Genomic DNA, 14,608 nt, shown 5'->3' on the forward strand with positions numbered 1-14,608 from the left:
AGTCCCAAGTATATGAATAATTCCTATAGCCTGAACCAAGCTTATTCAATCGTGATCACAAGATAATTAGCCACTTGTTCGGGTACCAAAACATGCCGTTCTGTTGGATACAACATAGTGATAAGAGCCTTTCATACAGAAACCCAAAAGCTTTCGATTACATCCTTTAAACTGAGAGATTAGGAATGCGCTTCGTTGCGGCGAAGCGAAAAGAGATTATTTTTAATTACACACTCACTACTCAGAGTGCATTTAAGAATATTGTGATATTTCATCCTGTCTCAAGACATGAACCTGACCCTAACAGAGCACTCGTGCGTAATTTTTCGAACATATTTTCACCTCCCCAACTAGGACCGCAGAAACACTGAAATACACCGAGTAACAATGAATACGCAACTGACAAGTTCACTCAGGGTGAGACAAGCTGCTTTAAAAAGTCTTTGTTATGCTTATAAATATATATTGCTGAAAATAGAGAGAGAGACGATGACAAAGCTCTGTAATTCACAAAACGAATGAACAAGTGTTTACACAGGCAAAACACAGAAACCCGAGGGTATTAAATTATATGTCGATAAGTATTGAAACTGGTGTTTACACAAAAAGAAGCAATTGAAAACAAACTGTTGAAAGTCTTTAATATTTGTCAAGTATTACAGATAGGTATGATTTCTTACACCACGCTTGCGTTTAGTTAACAGTATAAGGCATTCGTCACTAACGAAGGATAACACGAAACAAAACCAACTATTTATGACTACAATACATTTCTCTGTACTATGATTATCATTGCAATTACGATTATATATATATATATATAAATAATAGGAACAATATTAGTTAAACAAAAATCTAAAAATTATTGAATCGAAAAGGAAACTGAATAAAATATTTTTTATTTAAAACGAAGTAGTGTGTGTTTAGAATTGGCCACCATATCATTCCTTAGTCAGACCCTACAAGCCCCTCATGGTCATCAGCTGTTGAAAATCACTTCGATACTAGAACGAAACACTTTATAATATTCAGAATCTATTTTGTAGAAAAGGTGCAATGAAAAAATACTATTTTTTTCGGACAAATTGGATTTTTCTATATAATGGAATACGCAGTATCATAATGACAGCAGAGTGTGTTCCAAATTTCAGATCATTTAGTTAACACGAACGATGTCAAATTTTCACTAATGTGGGACATACAAACATATATACAAACAAGGCAAGTTCAATGAAACCATTTAAAACAAGTAATTGGCTATTTTGTTACAGCGGCCATCTTGGATTTGAATTTTCCATAAATAGACGTGATTTACTTGTCAAGCCCCTTCATTTGATACCCATTTTTATGGGGTTTGTTTTGAGAAAATATGTAATCCGTCATTTCGTTTGGATTTGCATTTTTCAAAAATAACTGTGTTCCACTAGTCAATACCCTTCATTTGAGAAAATATGTAGTCCGCCATTTTGTGGTGGCGGCCATTTTGAATTTGCATTCCTCATGAATAACTGTATTCTACCAGTCAAGCCCTTTCATTTGATACCCATATTGATGGGATTTTGGAAAACCCCATATTGGTGGGGTTTTGAGAAAATATGTAATCCGCCATTTTGTAGCAGCCGCCATCTTGGATTTTTTAAATCATGAAATACACAGTTTTATAATGACATACAGATAAAGGTTTGTTCCAAATTTCAGATCAATCGGTTAACAGAAAGGTGGTCAAATTTCTATTAACACATATCATATCACATATAATCGATACGAGTTTGGGTTTGTTGAAAAGCCCCAAGTCTCTAGTTGCTTATACTACCGTAAGGCATTGAAATTATTCAAATTTTTAATGTTTTTCAACGATTTTCCTCAAAGAGAAATTATGATCATGGTTTGACCACCTTTGATCATGGTTTGTCCAAAAAATGATCATGGTTTGTTCGGTTTTAGAAATCACCATTTTTGAATAAAAACATTCGAATTTTCAAATAACGGTTGCATTTATCATTGCTTGATTTTACTGTAATCATATTGATCCGTTCATAATTTACGCTTGTTCAGAATATTGCCTTTTCTTGGGCATTTTAAAAGTGCTCACCTCAACACACTCAACACAGACAAACTTTATTTATGCTATGCGCGAAGGACACAATAAACAAACTGCGGCGCGCCAAGCGGTACCAATATTATGTGGACAAAACAACATTAGTAAGGGGTAGTGAGGGCAAAGTGGTCACCTGCTTGTTTGGTACTAAAACTATTGACTATAGATGCCGTATTGATAATCACCTTATGTTTGAAGCATTTACTTCAGTACTTCAGTAGAGCTGTCGCGTGTCAAAATATAAATAAAAATATAAATTGCTCTCTCGATAGCCATTAGGCCGTAGTTCTGTCCGCATGGTATCTAAGGAATTTCTCGTGAAATTTATTCATTCTTCTCTCGAAGAGGTTCCTTTTGTGGCTTTGACCTTAGGAAAATATGCCACTCCAACTAAACCAAACCTCATTATGCCGAACGTTATGTGTTTCTTACTACATTTTTGTATGCATGAGAAAATTTAAATTTAAACGTGAATTAAGGCGGTATGTGGACGCCGGAAATGGGCATATTCCTTAGGGTAACCACTGTGCCCCCACTTCTCCTAATTGGACAACTCATGATCAGAATTGAGGTCATAGAAATGCGTTAATTTAATGGTTTAGCTATGTAAATCCGATACAAATGGTATGCAAGCATGATGTTTACAATATTTGTAAGTGTTATAATCCAGGAAAGGTCTTTTTTTTATTAAATCGTTTATTTTTACATGCTCAGATACATAAGTTTAAAGGAGCCAAACTCCCATCTGTATAGTTACAAGTATATATAAACATTTTTCATTTATTCTAGTGTTAATGAAGTAGAGAACCGATTACTCGCGGTTTGCTCGAGTTTAGAAGGGTGACATTTTTTTTCAGGAAAAGGAAGGGATATAAGGATATGTTGACAATGTTCACACTCACATTCGCACTCACATTCATCATACTCAATTCTTAAGCTTATCTTATATCTAATGTGTATTTACATTTCACCTAATTCTATTGTTAGAAAGAAGAGATTTGATTTTTCTTTCTCTTTGATTTTTGATCTCTCCAAACCCCAAGATACTTGAATGACATAGCATGAGTGATCGGTTTACCCAAAAGTTTTGGTTTTGCTGGTCTATGCTTCCTAGAAAAAAACCACCATCAGGAAAGGTCTGAACACGTGTCAAATAATCATCCGGTGATTGATTAAAAGTTAGCTCTAATGAGGGGCGCATTGACACCAATAAAAGGTGTATTTCATAATTTATAAACATTTTATAAAACATGCGAATCCGTAAAATCTATAGATACAAAACTGGATTTCTGTCTGTCTGTCTGCCATACAAATGAAACACAAATTTCTGCATTACATTTCTGCATCAAGGATTCTTTCGGGTTGAAAATTTTCTTGATATGCCATGAAAGAAACGCGCTCACGTAATGCCTCAATTTGCTCATTTGGTATAATTTAAATGGTTGTGACAAAACCAGTCCGTTTTTTTCTTATTACTAGGTATCTTGCTTACTGATTCAGTTTAATGTTATGAAGGAAAATCCTAATATTCAGTTCTTCAAGATAACTCGTCCGTTAAACCTTTATAAAGGGATTGAGGTGGGATCATCAGTATAAAAAGTAAATAGCGGTTCTCAGATTTTCGTGAAAATTGGTAGTTTTGTTCCTTATCGCAAAATATTAGACCCGTTTTTGTCTTAGAATCCTCATTTCCTCATCCTCAAATTCAATAGAAAATATTCAAAAATATAGCGCCTTCTATCTTTAACCAAGAGAACTATAAAAAAACCACACACTCAATAATAACTAAAACAAAAATCCAACTCTTTTGCAAATGTAATGTTTTTTCGAAAAAGATAGATAATTGGCTTCAATTTGATATATCGATCATCTAAATCGGTCCAGTCGTTCTAAAGTTATGAAAAAAAAAAATTTTGGAAAAAGGGGGAAAATTTGATTTTTTTATCCATCGGTTAACTTTGAAAATAAAAAACTCAAAACCGAAAGAATCACATCACTGACTTTTGGATATATTATGTAAAAAATCCTCAGCTTCCAAGAAAAAATATGAAAAAAAATTGCGCCCTTAAGCCATGAAAACAACCAAAAAAAACAAATACAATCGATAATTACGAAAACAAAATCCGAATTTTTGGCAAGCGTACAAAAAAAAGAGTAATTGGCTTCAGTTTGATACATCGATCACCCAAATCGGTTCAGTAGTTCAAAAGAATTGTTTTTTCATTTTTGGGAAAAAGGTTAAAAAAAATGATTTTTCGGACCACCCTAAAATGGAAATGGGGACCCTGATGAAAAAAATAAAAAATGGGTCTAATATTTTGCCCCCATTACCCCACAACCCCTAATCAATTCTATAACGTGCTCTCTCATGAATTTATTCTGGTGTAGAGACTGGCTGACTTCGCCTCGAAAGCACGTCTACCTCTATATTCTCAAAAAAAAACCTCGTTGCCTTGCCACGTTGCCTTCTATGAAGTTTTTGGTGGTTTATGGATGCATTTCCCCGCCGAACTAATGTTACTGCTTATTTCAGTTTCGGTTGAATCCAGGTGTTGGTTGTTCGACTCGATTGCTGTAGACAGTAAATTAGAAAAAATAGCAAGAAAAAGTAGGTCTTTCGAAAAATATATATCTCAATCGGTTTAGATTCATTAGATTCTAGACCGGGCAGATTCAGCTGTCGTGTGATTGACTGCAGTGTCAAAACTAGTTTCTCAGCAAGATTTGAGAACTTTAAATATTACCAACGTACATTGTAAAAATATCAGCTTTTACATCATACTAGACTTCACTTTTCCCACTAAACCACTAACTCCGGAACATAATTTAAGCTTCATTACTAAATACATAAGCTTCCAAGTGTCTAGTCATACTCAACCCAATATTAGTAAATGGGAACGAAGACGCCGGTAATTAACAAAGCTGTTGACGTCAAAATCCATATGGGATGTTACTTTTCCTCCCGCTTCGCTTTCGACACTCCAAAAAGGCGGATAAAATCAAGTCATTGTCAGCCGTGAATGACAGTTTCTTCGTAGGCGGAACGGATATAATCTATTGACCGAGAAAGAAAACGTTGTGTATACTCTGTACTTACAAACACTAAATATATATACATATATGAGAACATCCTGTCTCGCGTTGATATCACTCTCGGGAGCGTGGCCAAGAGCACGCAGCGTAATCCGACTTTCTTCTCGTGCCAACTAAATGTTTACCAGAAATGCCATTAAAATTTGAATTCATAATGACTGCTTATACGCGAAGGTAATAACAATAGAATACATTTGCCCTCCGTAGATCCCGTGTTAGTGGAGATGAATGGACCAGTGGTACAGCATATTTATTGGAATAGAACACTTCGCTGCTATCTCGATCGAGGCAGCGGGCGGAGCACACAATCTCATGGCATCAGCATCCATCAAATTGGATGGAATCAAGAAGGTTATCAGTAGCATTCACGAGCTGTAGGGTTGGTCATAAAATAATAATTTAAATGTAATTTTCTTTCAGAAGCATTTTCAAATTTGTAACAATAACTTTGCGAAATAATTGAGAATTCTCATATCTACGATCGGTTATTGACACCCCGTTGGACAGTTCGTTTCTCGATTCACGCATCCAATATACCTCCTCCTCCAAATCGCTGCTTAATCCTCCTACAAGCGATTCCTTTCGGTTGACACTCTCCGACCGTTCCGTTGTCAGAAAATCTGCCCTGTCCCTTTCTGCCCACCTATGCTAAGCCAGTGCGGTTGTGTACTGTAATAAATTACACTCGTTTAGGCTCATCATGTGCTAGATTTTCTAAATTAGAAGATTACCCTCAACTGCGCACGATGAGTGCGATTTGGGTAGAAAAAAAAGTGCAGCTCAGCACTCTCACTTCGGTCCGGCTAGCAAGGCCATCGCGGTTCGCCAGTGTTATCCAGATCGGAGGACCCCAATTGTTGCTGTGTGTGAGGTTGAGGTTCAAAGCAGATCGACGGGACTTCAGTTGATCGCCAGCCACGCGCGGAGTTGAACGTCTTAAGCTCGAATCGTCTCGCGGTGTGTTGCGTTGCACGGTTTGAACTGCCCGGTAATTAGAAGGATTTATCCAAAGGACTGATAGCGGATTTATGGTGGATTGTGTCGGGGCTCGAGTGCGAAAAAGAAGGGATGGCAAGTGCTTCCGAAGAGAGAAAAATATGGAACAAATATAATGGAGTTAGTGCTGGGGATATCGAATCAATTAAATCAATTTTAAATCCTCAATTGAATCTTAACTATCCCAAAAAATTGCAGTGTAAAATAAATAGTTCTAAAAAGTGAAAAGCATGTATGTATGTTTTAATCTAAAAGTAATGCATCAAGTACAACTGGAGAAATGTTTTGTCTTTGAAACGCATTCCTGCAGCACAATTTGGAGAATGCAACAATATAATGGTGTCTTCACATCAAGATATTCCGTGGATAGTACAGTTCCCAATATGTTATAAGTATTCTTTTACAAACCTTCAAAAATAAAAAATGGGAGATGAACTTAAGTTCATGTTGTAGAACAGTCGAGAACAGCACGCCACACACACTCTTCATTTTTTATTCAAACTTTCTTCCAAACAGTTATTTTTTCATTTATTTCTATATTAGAGAAATTTTAAGTCGTTGGCTGATTCATATCTTTATTATTTGGAACAAGAGAAGAATCATTAACGATCAATATAGATTTGTTATAACTAATTTCTGTTCAGTTCCATAGGGTTATCCTTCAGTGTTTCTGGGATATCTGCTCCTCCTATGTATGATGAAAGAGACTTGCATCTATGAAATGATAATCAATTATTTTAACGAAGATTTGACATCTCGAAGAACGCTACGCATGATATCTGATATTCGGTGTTTTCCCGGATGTTTTCCTGTGTGGTAACACATAGGAAATGCTCGACGGACAATGGGACGCAACCACGTGACCAGATTGCCTGCTATCCCAGAATATGTTAAATTGTCCGCTTTATCGTTTCTCTGGATGCCATAACCATGTGAAACCGGGTTTGTGCAAGACGCCTTCCTGTGTGACCATCGGTGGCGTTAGCGTAGCGGAGAAAATGGCATATTTGTGACAGTTCGAGGTTTCAAAATCATGTTTGTTGACATTTGTAATAAGGATCGTCTCTTCATTCCCGTATGTCATCCCTATGTAACCAACTGATTGTTTACATACCATGAGGGCGATGACATTTTTGAAAGAAAAGATCCCAGCTCAGCAAAAACGATGTTATCAAGAGTCAAAGACTGCAAGTAGGATACTTGTTGCATGTAGAACGCAGTTGCTTCATTTTTTTTCAGTTGCTGAACATAGAACTTCGATACCGCAAAGAAACTTTGATTCCGTGATAACCTATAGGCTCATAATCGGATATCTCTATTTTATTGTGATGAGGAGCATAACTCTGAAAATTCTATTCGCCTTCTTACACGGAATTAGTTAAATGTGGCCGGAATTGCATATGTGAGTGTACACACTTTGAAGAACTGCAGAACGGTCGAATCCGATAGAAACACGTATTCAGAAAAATTGGATGGATGGTATTCCAGACTGATATTAGACACCTGCTCGCCTTGAATATATAATAAACAAGGAATATGTTGCATTGGATCATCAATTCTTCATCTGATCAATGTCTCTGATGATGGTTTCCTTTTTTACTTTTCTATTGGACGGAACTGAGGACAGTTTGGTGCATTCATTTTTGGGATGAACTGGGAAAAGTATCAAGATTTGGCAAGTAATCTATTCCTGTGACAAGAAAACAGCGTTTTTCTGACGGATTAGATCAATTCGGAAAGAGAAGTGAAACGAATTTTAGCCTTCTTGAAATCTCATGATGGTCCAGTTACGTTTTGATCTACCATCTAGCCATCTACCATTCAGCAAGGACGTGGTATAACGATACTACGATAATGAACGTTCGTTAAAGCTCGGTCGGACCTTACTGAAGGATCGTATCCTATGTTTCAAACTAACCGGATAACACAGGTTTGCGTGCGAGAGACGGGTTTGTCCGCTTCCGACGGACTTTCCCTCGACTTTTGGCCTGAAATGTGCCAAGAATCAGTCTTCACGTACTTTTCGTCGATCTTACGTGAACATACTTGGTCCTTCGTTGAGCGCTTGTTTCATTACTAGGTTCTGCTTCAGTGTCCGATTTGGTCAGATTTGAAAAAAAGGATAAGCTCAACGCAGATGGATTCTTCGAATATTGTATCGGAGACTGATTGAAATTGATTATTTGCGACATCACCATCCGAGAACTCTGAGTTTAGCCTGATGGTTCCCAATACATCCCAGTGCAGCGGCTGATCGTATGTTCTACTACGTAACATAGATCATTCTATTTGAATATAACTTATTCGTTTGGGGATACGTTTGGTGAAGCTACACCGCGTGCATTTATAACAACTTTTTAAAATCTGAATGTATTGTAACAAAACCTTCATCATCGAAAGAGGAGAACATTCCAAAAGATCTGCTAACAAAACATTCCAAAATCGACCAGTAGGAGCGCTTTAGTGGAATGAACAGTGTATACTGATGTCAACTAGCAAGCTTTATCAGGCGAAGATTGTAACGCGAAATTTTGAATATGACAACCGGGTCCAGAGCACCCTTCGCCGCATTCGCACGAATCTTCCAGGTAGTATTTAAGCTACAAGTAAGCTGTGTGAGCTGATTTGGTTTGAGATAAGTCTCGAAGTTTTCGAAGGATTTTTGTCAGTTTAAATTGTTCTGTTTCATGAAAGCACACATTGTATGTGAATATTTTAGAGTTGGATAGATGATTAGCCATACTGGAAGAAAAACAGAAGCTCATCATCATGGTGATTTGAACTTCTTTGATTTTACAATCTCGGCTTTGAACGTTTGCTATATTGCTATGTAGTAGTCATGATAATTCGCTCATCCTCTCCTAGGAATGCAGATTCTCTGAGTTTGTGTTGTTCGATTGGCGCCAACTCCTACCTGGTCAAAGCTCATCACTCCGGATGGCTATTCTAGTACGCGCGATGTCGACTGAACTGATTTATTTCTCACTAGCTGACCCGGCGAACTTCATCCCGCCCAAAATGTATTTTTCGTTATCACATCCACGTTTTCTTACTAAGCGCTGTTCATGGGTCCAAGCGCAGAATTATTCATTGATTGATCTTCTAATCTACTCTTAAAATTACCTTTTACTAGAAAATTCCTAGTACTTCTATCAAAACTCGTCATTATAATATCAGATTATTTTCAGACACAATTCTCGTGCAAGATTTTTCATCCACTTGCAAATAACATGTTTCTCCGTTACATGGAATAAATGTTTGTTACAGAAAATATGATAGAATGAAGACAGCCCTAAATCGGACAATTCCTTTCTCGAGTTTCACTCTTACCAACACATCTGGCGGTCTATTTTTATTTATATAGATAGAAGACGATATAGGAGTGCGTTTTATCACATTAAAATCCATTTCCATTTTCGAACGAAGATCAATTTGGTTAGCGCAAACATTAAATGGACTAACAACGCTTGTCAATATGTAGCTGTAGAACACATGCAAACTAAGTTTTTCGAATTTTCCCATTTTCCTTCAGAGTTTTCCGAGAACATTCAATTACCTTGTTTGGTTGAAATATGCGTATTACATTTTGGGACCCCCTCTCTATTCCAGAGGAGGGGGGTGTCATACCATAATAGAAAAGTTTCTCGTACATAAAAACCCTTACATCTCAAATTTGGCCCCTTAGGGAGGAGGGATGAGTGTCAAACCACCATAGAAACGTTTCGTTCCCCCCTAAAACATCCACATGCCAAATTTGGCTCCATTTTCTTGATTAGTTTTCGAGTTATGCATAAATTTGTGTTTCATTTTTATGACAGCAGAAAACACCCTCCTCCCCCTTAGAGAGGGGGGAGAAGTGTTTAACCAGCGTAGAAACATTTATTGCATCCTAAAGCCTCTACACGCCAAATTTGGTTTTGATTGTTTGATTGATTCTCGACTTATGCAGAAATTTGTGTTTCATTTGTATGGCAGCCCAAGACAACCCCCCACCTCCTTAGAAAGGGGGGAGGAGAGTCTAACCACCATAGAAACATTTATTGAATTGTAAAGCCTTTACATGAAGAATTTGGTTTCGTTTGCTTGATTAATTCTCGAGTAATGTAGAAATTAGTGTTTCATTTGTATGGCAGCCCCTCCCCTTAAAGAAGTGGGGAGGGGTGTCTAACCACCATAGAAACATTTATTGTATCCTAAAACCTCTACATGCCGAATTTGGTTTCGTTTGCTTGATTAATTCTCGAGTAATGCAGAAATTTGTATTTCATTTGTATGGCAGCCCCCCCTTAAAGAGGGGGGAGGGGTCTCGAACTATGATGAGAACCTTTCCCGACCCCAAAAACCCCTACAAACCAATTTTCATGTCGATTGGTTCAGTAGTTTCCGAGTCCATGAGAATCAGACAGACAGCCTAATCTCCTTTACTACGACCATGGTCATCGATACACGTTCAAGATGTAACCGGTTCAGTTGGTCAACATACCGTATATTTAGTATATATATAGTATATATCGTATATATATATATATATATATATATATATATATATATATATATATATATATATATATATATATATATATATATATATATATATATATATATATATATATATATATATATAGTAGTATATATATATATATATACATCGTTTTTTTATGATGTTTGTAATTTTAAGTAAATGTAGTTTAAATTTTGCTATATCATGTATCCTAATGGATGATCTCAATCCAACTAACAACACCTCTTCGAATGTGTGTTTACCGGGTGTTGTGTTAAAATCGGCTCTTCCAAATAATAAATTATCGGTTTGTTGTTTGAATATTCAAAGCATCTGTGCTAGGAGAATGAGCAAATTTGAAGAGCTTAACCAGATTATCAGTACATCGGGCGTTGATATCATATGTATTGTAGAATCATGGCTTAATGAAAAAGTGAATGATAATGTTGTGCACATCGATGGATACAATACTGTAAGACATGATAGAGTATGTAGGCTGGGTGGAGGAATCTTGATTTACATCGAAAGTTCTATAAAGCACAAGATGGTTAGCACATCGTATAACGTGGGTATGAATAACACTGAATTTATCTTCATTGAAATTTCAATGAATAACAAAAAAAAATATTGCTGGGAACGGTTTACAATCCTCCGTGTTTGTCATGTAGTGAACTACTTTATGACAAAATAAGTGAGATTGGTGTTGCTTACACTGACATAATCATACTCGGTGACTTCAATACAAATCTGTTGGATCACACAAATAAAGTATGTGCATTCAATAATGTTCTGAACAGTCTCGGTCTAATCAGTGTTGGTATTGAACCAACTTATTTTTATGCTCATGGTTCTTCGCAATTAGGTTTGGTATTGACCAATAGACCGTCCAAACTGATTCGCTTTAACCAAGTAGGTGTTCCGGGTATGTCCAATCACGACTTGGTATTTGCATCATTCGATTATAATACTGCGGCTCCAAACAATATTAGTTCTTATAGAGATTACAAACATGTGAACCCGCAATATGTTCTTGAACAATTTAACAATATCTCTTGGGATATCTTTTTTAATTCTGATGATCCTGATGTTCTTTTAGAATCATTCAATAAAAATATTATTTTCTTGTACGATACATGCGTACCAATTAAAGCCTGGCGCTCTAAAAAGCCGTACAATCCGTGGTTTAATGCTGATATTCAACGAACAATAATTGATCGTGATCTAATGTATCGCACATGGAAACAGTCAAGGGACGATCAAGACTTAGCAAACTTCAGAAGAATGCGAAACAGAGTAAGCTTAATGGTAAAAAACGCTAGGAAGAATTATTTTAACCATATTTTTACTTCGAACATGAGTAGCGGAGAGTTTTGGACGAAGATCAGAGCGTGGGATTAATTAAATCAACAAAGATCTATGTGGATGATTTTTCGGCCAATGACATAAATGAGAATTTTTCATGTTCCGTTCCTACCACTAATTTTAATTTTAATGCAGATGACAGTGTTCGATCTAATTTTCTGTTTAGTTCAATTCACGAGTATGATGTAGTAAACGCAATTTACGAAATTCATTCAAATGCCATAGGATTGGATGGGATTCCCATTAAATTTATAAAACTAATTCTGCCAATATTGCTACAACCAATAACACATCTATTCGACTCCATAGTGCGATGGTGTAAATTTCCAAATTGATGGAAATATACAAAAATCATTCCAATAAAAATGAATCAAATGCAAACTCACTTTCAAATCTACGTCCCATCTCAATCCTTTGTGCTTTTTCAAAAGCCTTTGAAAGAATTATCAAAATGCAAATTTGCTCATATATCAATAATGAAAACCTACTTTCACCATATCAATCAGGTTATCGTGCTGGCTATAGTACCAAAACAGCCATGCTAAAAGTAATTGATGATATTGCTGTTGTGTGAGACAAAAGTAATTCGGTAGTTCTGATTTTGTTAGACTATTCAAAAGCATTTGAAACAATATCGCATGCTTGTTTATGTAGAAAATTAAGTCATAATTTTGCCTTTCGTATTGAAGCAGTCTCTTTGATAAATTCGTATTTGAAAGGTCGCCAACAAGCAGTATTTCATGAAAGAAAGCTTTCTTGTTTCTTGCCTATTACGTCCGATGTACCACAAGGGTCAGTACTGGGGCCTATTCTTTTTTCGCTTTATGTGAATGATTTACCTTCAATATTGAAATACTACTTTATACACATGTTTGGTGATGATGTGCAACTATATTTCGACTGCACCAAATTTAGTATCGAACAAATAAATGTTATACTCAACGAGGAACTACAGAATATAGCAAACTAGTCTAAACCAAATGTAATGCAGATCAATGCGTCCAAAACCAATGCTCTGTTCATATCACGCTGCAGATCACCTGCTTTGCCAGAATTGTTTTTGGAACAAGAGAGAATACGCTTTGTCGACCATGCAACTAGTTTAGGAGTCAATATTGATTCCAGTTTCAACTGGGATAGGCATGTTTTAAAGCAATGTGGTAAAATCTATGGAGCACTTCGATCCATTTACCCATGGGCTTATTATTTAAATACAGATGCAAAACTCAAGCTATTCAAGTCTCTGATACTTCCTAATTTTATGTCTGTAGATTATCTGTTGACTAATGTATCAGCAGCTGCAATTTATAAAATCAGAATTGCTTTAAACTCTTGTGTGCGTTTTGTATACCAACTCAACAGATTTTCTCGTGTCACTCATCTGCAGAAGAACTTGTTGGGATACTGGTTTTACAATTTCCCAAAAGCTGGGACAGCCATATTCATTTATCAGCTCATTACTAATTACTCGCAAACCTGAATATTTATACAACAAGCTGTGTCCATTTCAAAGCGCTCGATTACGTAAATTCATCATATCTCGATACGAAACTGCACAATATGGTAGATTTTTCGTAAGAGGAGTTGTTCACTGGAATGAACTTCCCCAGGATGTATCCAATATATCTAATAAGGCAGCATTCATTAAAAGGTGGCGCGAAATTTTCTAGTTTGTAATTTTTTGTATTGGTTTGTTATTTTTGTACTAGTTTAGTTTTTTTTTGACTTAATAATTCGTGGCGCACTTCATGTATACTTATTTTTTCGTTTGTAACCAAAAAAAGACAGCAAGTCTTATGTTACTGAAGTATAAATAAAATAAATAAATAAATAAATAAATATTTTCATAACAACGACTGACTTTATGCACAGCCACCACTTACAAATTATGTTAGACCAAGCAATTCTGTTTTATATGATAAATTTTTGATAAATATGGATTTCATTCATGGAGAATAACCTCAAACCGCTCGTATTTATATACTCCACTTTTTTTAAAATACGAAGCCTCCAAAAATGAGATCGAACTCCACTGTGGCAGAGCCTTAATTTAATACGTCGATTAAAGGATATGAACAAAAAACTTCAAAGTTATCATTCCATGTTCTAAAAGAACATTACTTGCTGAACGGAGTATTTTGTGCGTTGTTCCCCTTAATACTCTTGAAATTCTTATCAAAAATCTATATCATGTGACCTTATATCGTGGACAGACATACAACTGCACTAGCGTTGTACAGGTTCCATCGTAACATGGCACACATATTTTGGTTGTACATTGTACCGCTTGTCAAGCTGACAATCAGAAATTTGAATCTATTGCATTTATGCAAAAAGGTTTTTTTTCTAGCGTCTAAACTATCAAACACAACGAACATATTTCCACATCTAAGTTATTAACTCAAAAGAAAGTCAATAAGAAGAATCTATTGATGCAGATGGGAACTTTTGAAATATTTACCAAGTGTTTTGATTCGATATTGTCAAAATTTGTTCATGCTACCCACCACTACCCATCTATAAACACCGCGCACAGTTGGAATTGACAAGCTGACAAG

At 36.1% G+C, this 14,608-nt stretch overlaps 1 protein-coding gene across 1 annotated transcript in view; it reads left to right on the forward strand.

Annotated features, from left to right (window-relative positions):
- Window positions 1–6,021: 6,021 nt before the first annotated feature.
- The window catches only part of LOC129777310 (sodium/potassium-transporting ATPase subunit beta-2-like), a 76,575-nt gene continuing 67,988 nt past the window's right edge, over window positions 6,022–14,608 (forward strand). Inside the window, exon 1 of the mRNA XM_055783536.1 lies at window positions 6,022–6,179. The gene's annotated coding sequence lies outside the window, so the exon portion shown is untranslated. The remainder of the gene's footprint in view (window positions 6,180–14,608) is intronic.

This window comes from Toxorhynchites rutilus, chromosome 3 (assembly GCF_029784135.1).
Source record: "Toxorhynchites rutilus septentrionalis strain SRP chromosome 3, ASM2978413v1, whole genome shotgun sequence".
Lineage (NCBI taxonomy): Eukaryota > Metazoa > Arthropoda > Insecta > Diptera > Culicidae > Toxorhynchites > Toxorhynchites rutilus.